Genomic DNA, 11230 nt, shown 5'->3' on the forward strand with positions numbered 1-11230 from the left:
TCCATTTCACGGTGTGTCCTGCTTTCAGATCACGCTCGATGTGCCATCAGAGCGGGTCGTGTTTCATCCGCACGGCGCGTGTGGGTGCATTACATCACCTCGTAATGCCAGACGCAATGCAGAAATCACATCTTCCCTTCAGCACCCCCCCCCCCCACACACTCCGATTTCCTCCAGCCCCTCGCACCCCCCACTGTCAGCCCTTCTCTCCACACACTGCAGTCACCAGCTGTGAACTGTGCAAAAGAGTGTCAGCCCTAACCATGACTGATCGTCCTTGGAATGTCTTCACACATTTAACCCAATATCCATTTTCCTCTTCCTATGCCGGGGATTAATTCAACTGGAAGCTGAAAATTTCCCTTTTGTCGAGCGATTTCCCCCCCCCCACCCTCTGCTTAATTTGCCCGTTGATGCATTGGAGGAGCGCCATTAAACCGGTACGTGGAGGTCACAAAAACCGCAGGGTGTTTTCTTTTTTTGCATCGGCAGCTATTCCTTACACACACACACACACTACCCCCCCCCCCCCCCCACACACACACACAGCACAGTGTTAAAACTTAAGCCTATTCTTTCCGCAGTGAAATTCGAGCATTACCACCTTGTAATCCTCCTGTATCTGCCCCCTTTTTTATGCATCGCGCGAAGGCCGACAGCGGCGTTTAACACCGCGAGCTCGTGGCTTGGCGGTGGCAGCTCCTCGAGTCACGGCCAACGCTCGCTCCTGCCGCTCAACGTGAGACGAAAAAGTTTTGCAAACGCGTGCAAGGGTGCAGCCCTGAAATTTGCTTGCTCAAGTCAATGCCGGAGGAGAGCCCTCCACGAGAAGGAGCTCAAAGGAGCCTCTCTCTAGGTCAGTGTTCTCCACTAAACCTTCGTCGATAAGACATCGTCAGTGCGAGGGCCGTCGCACATTTAAAACCATTGGGGGTTTAACAGCAGTACGATGATAATGGGGGGCGGGGGGGGTGTCACCCTTTGTGTATTGTAGGGGGGCTGACTAAAGGCCACCAGAGGCCGCCAGTGTCCCGCGGGCCTTGCCATTGTAGTGACTTCGGACACGGACTGTTGAGGGTTTCTTTTTTGAGACGTGGACACAGGGGCGACGTGAAGAGGGTCGACGACGGCCCGAAGCCCCAAACCAAACAGCCCCGAACCTCGCTCCTCCCCCCTTTGTATTCCCGGCGTCGGCCTCCTACCTCCATGGCGAATTCCCGAACCTTCCCGAAGCTTGCCGACACACTGTCTTTACACAGTGAAGAGCACTGCTCTGAAGGGTATTTTTTGGCTGTTCTTCCACACTGACCTTGGGAGAGATGGGAGCGCCCTCGCTTGACCCTACCACAACGCGGCCTGCCGATCGACTAACTCTTTTTTCCCATTCATACTTCTGGACCTGACAGAAGTCGGACGGGGATTGCAGAACTCTGCCCATTTCAACCGCTGCCCCGGGTAATCGAACCGGCGACCCCCCGGATTGCAAATCCACAGCGCGCCAACCCATCGCACCATGGCAGCTTCCCCTTGAAATGGTCCCTCGAAACACCGAGCAATGGAACCAGGGCTCATGTTCCTCCAGTGGCCACGAGAGAGTGGTGGAAATTCCATATTCTCATGACAACAATGACAACATGCCCACACTGTTAACCTGGATCTAAAATACCGATACCCCCCGTGAACGTCCTTTTTAAAGAGAAATCTAATACATGTTTTTGGTTGATATGCCTTCTTGGCGAAACCCCCCCCCCCCCCACATTTAGTATGCACCGTTCAACTGCTGCTGCGGCGGCTACAGCAGAAACACGCGTATACAACAGTGTAGGCTTTGCACTTAAAACACATATTTCCAACGGATTTCTTTGTTATGATAAAATAGGTCGTTGGGTACGACACGGCATGCTAATGTGTAAAACAGGAATGGAATTTACTGGCACGGCGGAACAAACGACTGAAACATGACAATCCCTCGTCTTGTTGTGGTTTTTTTTTTCAGGTTTATAAGCTACAAGGAGCTCGTATCATCAGCCTTTATGAGTAACTCGTAACTCATCCCATTGTGCGTTGGGAGGAAAATGTAAACAAGGAGAGCAGTATTACATCCATTTCATCAAACTGGGACCACTGTAAATTCTGTAAAGAAAAGGTTTTGTTTAAAGTTGATTTTTTGTTTTGTTCACAAATGTTATTTTCTCTTTCAAAAGTTATGCGTCCCACGTGACACAATGTTACCGCTGCTGTGTCGTGCCAAGGTGCCGTGCCTCTTATCAGATTTGAAAGAAAGGTGAAGTTAAATGTGTGAGCTTGTGTGCGGATGTCTGCAGGCCAAACATAATAACTCTACCAGACCACTGTCCCTCCCGGACCTGTTGTTAAAGGGAACAGTAATGGTTTCTGACAATAGTAGAGCTTGCTACTGTATTATAAGTGTGCAAGCAATAAGCAGCACGCCACTCATATACACGACGTGTACCATCGTGCCTATCGCGTGATTTCTTCATGGACCCACAGAAGTGATAACCAGGTTTTTGAGTAGTAGGATACAAGACAATATTCAATTGTCCACATGACAAAAAACTGCTCCGATTATCATAACTATTGTTCAAATGAAATATTTTATATTATTGTTCTGGAAGGGGGGGGGGGGTGACTAAATCACCCGCAATACTGCTGATCTTCTCAGATTGTAGCAGCTAAGCAGAGTTGAGCCTGGATAGTGCTTGAAATGGGTGGCTACGATGCACAAACGGGTCGGTATAGGCTACTTAATGTATGGTGAGTGTATTTCGAACCCCACATTGTGGGAGGACAACAAACTAAACACAAAAAGCAGTTGAAAAAAAATGGATTTTTAAATTAAATTTTAAAGTGCATAGCTCCAGTGGCTTCCCAACATCGGAAGGAAGAGCGTTCCAGACGACATCTAAAAGCATGCGGTGCAGTGGCCGTCTTCGTACGATGACCAGCCAAAAGTTGCTGCCAGGATGACCGGAGCTCACGTGATGGTTAATGCTCCTTGACGAGATAAGCAAGGTATTGTGGTTCATTTGTGGCAATCACTTTGTGTGGGGCTACATGATGGAGCAGTAGAACACAGCGCACCACATTGCAGCAAAATCCATTGCAGACGTTGCTGTACCGTACTGTGCTTCTGTAAACCCTGCATCCGTGCTCCTAGCCTTAATCAACCCACACTAGCCAGGGAGGTGAAGTATGGTTAAATAACGTGTGTACGTGTACCTCACGGTGGGGGGACCTGCACTCATTTGTTGTGAATCTGTCATCATTGGCCTGAATCAGAACGGCATTCTCTCGATGTCACTACGACGGTGACGGAGGAGGGCTTGCTAAGAACCGCTCGACATGAACAAGAAACCTTCTGGATTTGACCATTGAACAGTGGCTGAGCATTCGACCACTGCATGTGGCATCGCGGAAGCCGACCGAGTGGACAAACCATAGGTTGAACGATGATTACGAGCACTCTCGGGCAACGCGACCCCACGTGGCACGCGTTGAATAATTGCCCGCGTGTGGCCCACCAGGCTCTGTTGATGTGATCGCGTCGTCACATCAGAGCAGCCTTCTTCACTGCAAGGCCCACGTGGGCCACTGGCGGCCCCTGGTGGCCTTTAGTGCGGCCCCTGACTTGCGGCCCCCGACAATACACCACGAGTGACAACACCACCCATCATCGTGTTGCTGTCAAACCCCCAATGGTTTCAAATGTGTGGCGGACTTACGCTGGTGATGTCTTATCGGCGAAAGTGGCCCCCCTCTGAAAAGTAGTGAAGGACGTTGCACGAGACGTCGGTGTAGTTGGGCACAAAGACAAAGATTCCCCGTACAACCTTAACAGGCTGTTGTGGCAAGTGCGAAAAGCAAGCACCCTATGAAGACCGGAACGGCGCACGAGGAGGTGCGTAGCCAATACCACGCCCGGCTGTCCTGCTTTTATCTCACGAGCTGTATAGCTCAGTGGGCCTTACCTGGTAAAATAAAACAAATAGTTGAGTGTAACCTCCACCGCACTTTTAAAGCAAAGCCAACCTAGAGGAAGCCCAGGACCAAGTTCAAACATTCGCTACTGTTATTAGTCATGAGCGAGAGTCGAACAAGGGGACGTCCGGTTCGTAGTGCAGTGTGCCAACTACTGCACTACGAATTAAGTTTGTACACACACAAAGACATAGATCCCCCGGGTAGCCTTAACAGACTGTTGGCGCAATTGCTGTTAGCGAGCACCTATGAAGGTCGGCACGGCACACGAGGGGGTGGGTGGCCAGCACCACGCCCGGCCGCCTTTGTCTCCCAAGTGGCGATGTTTACACATCGCACCAGGTACTCATTTGAGGCTGAGTCGACCTAGGGGAGGCCCAGGATCAGTTCAGATAATCGTCACTGGGTGTTGGCCGTAAGGGGGAATCGAACCCGGCTCGCCAGGTTAGTAGCGCAGCGTAACACTAACCACTACACTACCGCTCCCCCCGCACACACACATACACACAAGCACACACACATATCAACACACATACACACAAGCACACATACACATATACACACAAGCACACACACATACATGCACACATACACACACGTGCGTTAACATCCACACGTTGGCTCACGTTTGTTGGTCACATACATGAGAGTTGCATGTGCAAACTGTGCGATTTCGCGCAGAGACCGTCACTATTGCTAAGGCACGTTTTACTTAAAATTTACACTGAGGTCATGATAAATATATTTAGATATTTCCCTGCGCGCTAAACTTCTCAAGGCAATGCATTAATTCGCGTGAAAGAGTTAAGGTACAGAGCCCTAAATGCGCTTACTCAGGCTAATACTTGCGTAAGGGCCTCCACTAGAAGGAGATCTAGAGCGCCTCCTCTCGATGGTATTTGGCCTACTCTTCCACGCCGGCTGGACATCTTGGAAGAGGGGGAGTACCCCCCCCCACCCCCAACTTTATCCCCACCACAAACGACTTGCTGCTTGGCTGTGGTTAACGCATTCATGCTGCTGGTTACACAGAGGTGGGGTGAGGTTGGAGAAACCCGGATCACGGTTTACACTACCGTGCCGGGATATCGAGCCGACGACCCCTGGATTGGAAGTCCACAGCGTGATAACGACGACACTACGGCGACATCTCGTTCGTGGTTGCTATGCCGAGTCAAGAGTGTCGCCCTGAGCTCGGACAGGGCCCCGAGAGAGTGGTGGGAATTTCCACATTTTCGTGGCAAGGCCGGTCTCTGCTTAGTACGACCACTGTTTGACATTACACACAACGGTACTATTTTATCCCCCCCCCACCACCCTCCGAGGAGGTGATGGGCTGAGTCAGCCCCCAACCAATTATTGAACTCACAACTTTCTGAATGTGAGATGAGGGCTTTGCCAAGTGTGCCGCGTGGTTGAATCATTAATCAACAGCGCGTATATATATTACACATAATATACATATATAACGTTACATATAACGTATAAAACGTGCACACACGAATTTTCCATTTTAAGCCTCTAAATCCCTTGGCTAGGGGCGATGGGGAAGCTTCGCAATTTCTTTCCAGCAGACCATCCTGCTCGCAATAAAACGAAATTAAGAGACTTTGTTGGCAGTGGCGCACACGCACCGCTACCACGACAAACTGGCAAGCCCAGCGCACCAAGCGAGCCTCGAAGTCAACGTTTGCTTGCACGCGCGGGCATAAAACGTTACTCAAGCACAATGTCATTGTCATTCGTTTGCGAACCTTTGCTCACATACTATACAAATATGGACTTAAAGAACCAGCCGGGCTTTTTGGAAAGCATGTTGGCAATTCATAATATAGGTTTTTTTGGGTTAAATCGCGTAAATATATAAATGTGTCGTTAAAACCCGCCACCACCCGACACAGCCAACTAGTAAGGGTTGTCGCGTGAACAGAACGTGGCCAATTCGTCACTAGCACAGCACTAACCGGTGTGTTGGAGAGCCAAGCCACAACATTTACAATCTGAGTACGACGTTTCGCCAGTAATTACAACCAGCTCCATCAGCCACATTTGTGTTTCGTTCCTTCTCTTGGTTCATGATCTCGAGTCGTGCCGCGTGCCGTTTGGTCAACTCGTCCGACGTTCGGAGCCTCCTCGGCAATTCAGGAAACCGACGGCGCCACGCTGCGGCAGACCAACCGAGGCCTTCTGTGGAAGCCCTCCGGTCAACCTTCGCTCAGTGGGAGGTGGCTCATTTACCTCCACTGCCCCCCCCCACAGTTGATCGCTCCCCCCCCCCGTCCTCTCTCCCCCCCCCCCCCCTCACCATGGAATGATTACTGGGCACACACACAAATGAGCGGAGTGCAAAAAATGTCACAGAATCCTGCGAATAACGGTCGCATCGTAAAGGACGCGGACGTGAGTGAAGGTGGCGCGGCTTCTCAAGACTCCGTGCAAACCCCCCCCCGCCTCCGGCACGCGATTGGAATTACCGCCTTGCCACGCGAGACCGGAATGGAATGAAATCGATATCGTCCAGACGCTCGACAGATCGCCCCGTTGTTTATAAACAAGGTCATTGCCATTCTTGCCGTGTGTTTTCGATCGGGCTTGGTGATCTCGACAATCCAAACAAACGAACAAGCCAGCAAACGACGCCCGGCGCTAGCAACGCAACCAACCTCTGCTACCAATCCGTGCCGCAGTGATGTCGTCTTAGCAGCATCAACCCACCTCCAGCGGGGAAGAGTAGGCCAACATCACCCCCTCTAGAAGGGCTCTCTTCACGCCTCTCTCGAGTGAAGGCCCATCTACTAGCAGTGCCATGAGCAAGGAATTGCAGGGCTGCACTTGTGTCAACCAAACCACCCTTCACCAACCCACCTCCACTAATAATGAACTGAATAATCAATCTCCGTTCTGTATCTCCGCGTAACAATGAACTACCCTTTATTTTCACGGAATTTTTGGCCTCCCGGATTGATGGCAAGCACGTGATTTGTTTCGTGCAAGCATTTTCTGGACTGGTTTTGCCCTTCCGGGACTCATCGGCAGTGAGGCGTGCCAAGTGAATGTTGCTGGTTCATCGCGTGTTTGTTTTGGTAGGCGCCCTTTCTATCTACACCACGGGCAATCAGCGACCAAAATAAACCACCCACCCTCATGTATTCACCACCACCATGATCAAGTACTGCAGTGGAGCAAGTTGGGTAATGCACGACTCTGTCTCATAAAAAAAAAACTGTCTACAGCTTTCTCCTCTCATCTCACTGCGTATCTGCCTCTTGTATACATCACTCTCGATACACTGCACTATACATTACAGTCTCATCGGACTCTCATTGAGAGGGGTGGGGTGGAGAGAAAAGGACGGGGGTAATAATAACTTCTGCTGAGGATCCCCAATGTGCTATAAGCACCATTGAGCATGTGCAGTCATACTCCAATGCACGTCTCCCCACGTTTCGCAAATACCCCGTCACTTTATCAACACCACGGCCTGATTTGCGGCGCCTCAACGCCACGCCTACGTCGCTGACAGCATCGTCCGTCCGTTCTCGTTATCCGTCACCTCCACCTACCCTGTACATCGCTTTTATTCACGTCGTTTCGGATCACGATTCCATCGCTCACGACGTGGGCTTTACAAGTGCAACTTCAATTGGAGTTGGGTGGAGCGGTTGGCGCAGTGGGGTAGTGAGCTGCGCTAAAAAAAGACGAAGTCAACCTGAGTTAGACTCCCGGCCGTGGATAACATCGGTGGCCAGTGGAAAATCTCAACCCGGGTTCTCAACTAGCTGGTCGTTATTCGGCTCTGGGGATTTATATGTTGTCTGGAGCAAACTGTGTTGTTGTATTGTGCTTCTATGCTCCCACATCTCTATGCACTCCCCCCCACTACTGCCTCTAACAAACAAAAATGTAATAAAGGCGTGCAAACCAGCGTAGAGAGGTGTACGCTATGCTGTCGTGGCTGTAGGTGGTGGATAGTTTGGAAATAAATTAATAAATTATGGCATCATCGCAAATGATCGGCCAAACATTCCCAGCAGAATACTCTCAAATATTAACCTTGTGACTCAATGAGGATTTTTCGTATTATTAAATGGATAATCAGTTAATTTACCACTCAAATATTGATTGAAGCCGTATGAAATTTTAGTGGTAAGTTGCAAATGATTTCGATTTAATGCTTTCGTGACTGCAAGGATTCATCTTCTTTCATTCTTTCGGTAAAGTCACGTATTTTATTTTATCAATGTATTATTTTATTCTCATTCTACGTGACTTTACCGAAAGAACCAAAGAAGGAGTTGCAAATGAATTTGAACTGGCGGATTGCGTTTCCATCACTTCTTTATTTTGCAAACATCTTTGTCGGTGTTTGTGCGCTGAGAAGCCGAGTGCAATAACGATGCTTCGGGGGCATGGCCACGGTTCAAACACCCGACATTTACCCATAATCAATGGCGTGCAAAGTGTTCTTGAGATGATAGCCCCAAAAACAAAAACAGTTGCAAGTCAAGCACACACTCTTGAGACGCTAGCGGGAGCACGTGACGGTTACTGCATTGCGTCAGCGCTTACACTTGCCCAAGTTCAATCCTGTAGTTTATTCTCCTTCCAAGCGCTTAAAGTATTTATATGTTTAGCATCGCATGTCAGCCAGACTTCTGAAACTCAATCCGCTGTGGCTTTCCTCGTCCCCAGACTCCACGGTCAAGAGGTCACCGTGGCCGAAGCCATTGACGCCGCCACGCCTCGCCATTGACACCCGACCTTCGTAGAGGTCTGCTCCTACAGGCTGCTCCTACAGGCTGCTCCTACAGTCTGCTCCTACAGTCTGCTCCTACAGTCTGCTCCTACAATCTGCTCCTACAGTCTGCTCCTACAGTCTGCTCCTACAGGCTGCTCCTACAGGCTGCCAGCCTCTGTGGCTTTAACTCTTCCCCTTTGGCAGTCGACCTCTCGGCGCCATTCCAATGGCAACCTCGGTAACATTTCCTCCTCCACCCACCCATCACACGCGTATCCCACCAATCACACGCGTGTCCCACCCATCACACACGTATCCCACCCATCACACACGTATCCCACCCATCACACACGTATCCCACCCATCACACACGTATCCCACCCATCACACACGTGTCCCACCCATCACACACGTATCCCACCCATCACACTCGTATCCCACCCATCACACGCGTATCCCACCCATCACACGCGTGTCCCACCCATCACACGCGTATCCCACCCATCACACGCGTATCCCACCCATCACACGCGTATCCCACCCATCACACGCGTGTCCCACCCATCACACGTGTCCCACTCTACAGACCCTCCTCTTCCTGATTATATCTGCAACCGTTGCCACATTCTACTCAGAAGCTCCAAGTTGCTCACCATCTCCTTCCATGAAAGTCCGAACATCTTGTGCACGTGCCTGCATTCAAAGGCTACACTTATTTTCTGGTTGTTTTGTTAGAGTCCAGATGCGTGACCCATGCAGGAACATAAACATAACCTTTGCATCAAACACCCTTATCTTAACACTTAAGTTGACCTCTCTGCTCTTTCAAATTGGTTTATGTAGTCTAACGCCACCCTTCTCCGAATTCACCTCTGCACAATCCCCGAGTAATGTGCACATGGCTGCAACTGATTCAATATTTCTCGCCCGCACCCATAAATGTGATCATATCCCTCCCGTGGCTCCGAATCTAGGTCCTGGATTAACTTCCAGATCGCACTCACTGTCTGTAAGATCCTCCATGGACTCGCAACTGCTCACCTCTCCTCTCTCATTTATAAATATCTCTACTCCATACACCTCTCTGCTGCTCCAACAAAGCAGGGCTTTAGGCACATTGATCTGATGATTTCATGATCAAATTCAACTGTCATAGAGACCTCCTACCCGCTCTTGTTCATTTTTATATTTCAGAATTTCCATCCCAGTCTGCCTCTAAAAAAATGCCCGAGATATATTTAGTTTTCTCTGTCACGTGGACGTCTCTGGTAGTCCGGCATTTACTGCTGAGGTGGTGTGGAGCTGCGCCTTCTCCTTGAACTCCTACAGCCCTTGTGGTGGGGGGCACCCCCCCGACAATGCTGTCTGCCAGGGATATCCCAGATGGCCCACCCAGCGATGATGAAGGAGCGCCGATAAATATCCATGTCCTGACGGTACGTGGCTTGGCGTGGGACGAAGTGGTGACATTCCAACCACGCAGCTACTGCCGCCCTCATTGATCTCAGTGGTAGAGGTAGCAAGTTGGATTTGATGTCTGTTGAACTTTTTTTCGCACCATACGTAGCCATCCGTGCTCATCGGAGGTGCGTTTCTTTTTTTTCATCGTCAGTCACGGTCGATCCACTGCTGGAAGGAGGCCCCCGTGAGCCGTCACCATCCTCTCGCGGCGTTGCGACGATGTTACAGTAGAAACGAGTACCTGCACACAAGCCGACCTAATTGCACCGTCTCCTTAATGCCCATCACGATTCTTGACCATCGGTCATCATCCCTTCCAGCGACGTGTCCGGCCCAAGCCTGCTCACCTTTTCTCAACGTTGTGAACTGCGTCTCCATCGCTGAGCACGGTCTCAAATCCACGCGTTTCCTCCGTCTCTCAGCGAAATTCCAAGCACGCGTCTTTTTTGTCCAATATATATGTACCGAAGAATATACCACCCCTAATCAGGTATTTATATCTGGCCACACTGGCAGAGCACCTTTAAGATAATGCATACGGACAAGGACACATTCAGAATGGACTTTTTTTGTTAGCGACCGCACAGAAGAGAGAACAAAAAAAAACAACCACATCTGGGCGCTTGAAATAAATTACACTTTTTCCCCTTTCACCGGCTGTAATTTTTTTTTCTAATTGCGTTTTCCTACTCTCGGCTTTCGCTGGCTGGGAAAGGACACAATATCGTATAATTACCCCATCCGTCTCGAGCCTGACACAGCGCGCATTTCCAAGAGGTAATTAAAGTGGGCGCATTGCGAATATCCTGTGCGAGCCCGGAGTCGAGCGATGATTTCTGTTCTGTGCGCCGCACGAGCCTCCAATTCGGCTCTGCCGAGCGTGCGAAGCCCTCTTTTAAACACTGCTTGATAAACATGTAACGTGTTAAAACAAATCACGGCAATTATGGTTGATGGCATACGGAATCGTGTCCCATGGAACTCTGCACTGAGATTACTGCATTGCGTGAAAAGCACCCGACGCCTCTTGAT

This window comes from Petromyzon marinus, chromosome 33, assembly GCF_048934315.1.
Source record: "Petromyzon marinus isolate PM22_M1 ecotype Great Lakes invasive population chromosome 33, UKy_Petmar_22M1.pri1.0, whole genome shotgun sequence".
Taxonomy (NCBI): domain Eukaryota; kingdom Metazoa; phylum Chordata; class Hyperoartia; order Petromyzontiformes; family Petromyzontidae; genus Petromyzon; species Petromyzon marinus.